We start from the raw sequence: 2,282 nt of genomic DNA, 5'->3' as shown, positions 1-2,282 counted from the left end.
TATTGGAATGCATAAGCCACTTATTATATAATCATACCTTGGAGTACTATAAAATAAAAATAAACTATAGCCACAGAGAACTGCTTGCATAAATCTCAAAAATACTGAGCAAGTAAGAATATGCAGTATACAATTCATTCCATATGAACTAAAAACACATTCCTCCGGAATCATTTGTATTTGAAATAGGAGAGAGTTACCTTTGGGGAGGAGGAAAGGTGTGGAGATTAGGGGTGAGAGTGAATTTGTTGTGGTGGGGGTGGGGTGAGACTGATAATGGAGGGGAGAACTGAGATCATCATGTTTTCCTCATTGGTAGTTTTAGGTTGCAGTCTGTTATCACAGTATCTTCTTAGGTTTTGAAAGAGATTGATAAGGTAAACGATTGGAAAATTCTGGGAATATGGGCACTGAGATGTCAATAGTGGTTCTATTTTATGTGATTTTTTTACTTGATGCCTTATACATTTCTATAGTTAATATATGGTGGAAAATCTAGTAATTTGTACAAAAAGAAAAAAAAACATGCTTCCACGGTGAAAAATGAAAGCAAGCAGAGTCCTAATTCTGCTAGGTGGTTGGTTTGCTTGGCCCAAGGGAAGCAGAGCAGAATGAGGATGACTGGTGTGCATCCCCAGAGCTGCCTCTCAAGGCTCCTGACCACAGTCTGGCATTGATGTGACACCCTGGGGCATCAACATCTTTAATGCAGCACCCCAGGTCCCCCCCACTTCATTCTTCTTCTTCCTCTCAGTTGCTAGGCAATGTGTAATTAAATATTGGGAAGCCTCCTCCACCCTGGATATATTATCCTGGAAATTGGACTTTGCATCTGGCAGTCTTAGAAAGCAAAATTCCACTCCCTTCACCCCCCTCCCCACCCTCTGGCTTGCAATTGACTCACAATTTAATTAAAAAGATTCCAGGGACATCTGGTCTCCTTTTCTAGGAGTGCATTTGCAGTTGGTTTTTCTGGCGTGTTTTTGTTTGCAAGCCATGGATTATTTACGGAGACAGAGACTCATTTTCCTCTCTTAGGTATATCTTTGTGGTCTTTATTGGTGCTGTGTGTTATGACCTATGACTGTTCCTCCCCATTATCAGCCTTTAATAGTCCGTGGCAAGCTGAAATCTTCTCTGTCAATGAGCAGCCAATGATCCCGCTGAGGTGCTGGCCACCTGGCTTGACCCCACCAGAACATAGGTTTCTATTTGTTGCTGGGGCTTCCAGGACACAACCCCTTCACCATTCCTGATTCCATGCCCTTTATGCCCACAGAAAACTTGGATTGATCATTTTCTGTAATAGTCACAAAATAAATATGAAAATTCACTTATGGAGGGGAAATAATTGAGTCAGAAGCTGGCGAGGTGATTTCCGTCAAAAACTTGTTCTCTCTAGACCTGTTCCACCTGCAGAAGAGGAAGCTAGTACTTCCCAGCTATTGAGTTATTGCCATACATGGGCTACCAATTTGCATCTATTTCTCTTTTCTTAGATTGGGATTTAAAAGACCTATATCTAATGCCTTTGTAAGGCATCCATGTTTTCTATATTATTTTTGTAAAATACTTTGCTTCACATTGACTCTTTCCCCCTTAAATGCATGCATTTCATAAGGGAAATCTATAAATAATAAAGTATTATCTTTCACCATAAGTAGATAATAAAACTGAGGACAAGAAAAACAAAACAGTGTAAATTTTAATGAGATGTTGTTTCCTGTCACAGTTTAGAGGCTTTTAGAGGCATGTTAAAAGTCACCCTGAGACTTTCTACTAAGACCGTTCCAGGACTGGACAAGACATGAGAATGAAGTTCTTGACTCTTAAACAGTGGCTTCAGTGATCTAGAAAGTCTCATCTCGTTCTAGCAACATGGAAAAATAGGTTACCAGAACACAGCTGCATACCCCAGAAGTTGATATTGAGTCCATTTCTACTGAGGTGAGAGGAAGATTGACTTTAGAAGTTGATTGAGTCTGTTTCTACTGAAGAGAGGTACAAAGTCTGCAAATGAAAACATCCAATGGAACTCAAGGACAGGACTCGTACTGGGAGGTCCATGGGAACTGGCTGGAGTTGAGCTACTCATTTCCATCTGCCACTCTCCATCTGGTTATTACATCCACCAACTGTACAGTGACCTGGAATCCTGGAAGACCATTACAGATATCATCTCTGAGTCTTACTGTCCTGTGTCTTTCACTTGAGGAGACAGGTGCTTGGTATATCCAGGGGATACTTTGATCACTCACTCATTCATTCAGCTCTGGAAGGTC

Source organism: Sorex fumeus, unplaced genomic scaffold (genome assembly GCF_029834395.1).
Source record: "Sorex fumeus unplaced genomic scaffold, SorFum_2.1 ptg000063l, whole genome shotgun sequence".
Lineage (NCBI taxonomy): Eukaryota > Metazoa > Chordata > Mammalia > Eulipotyphla > Soricidae > Sorex > Sorex fumeus.
This window is presented reverse-complemented; position numbering follows the sequence as displayed.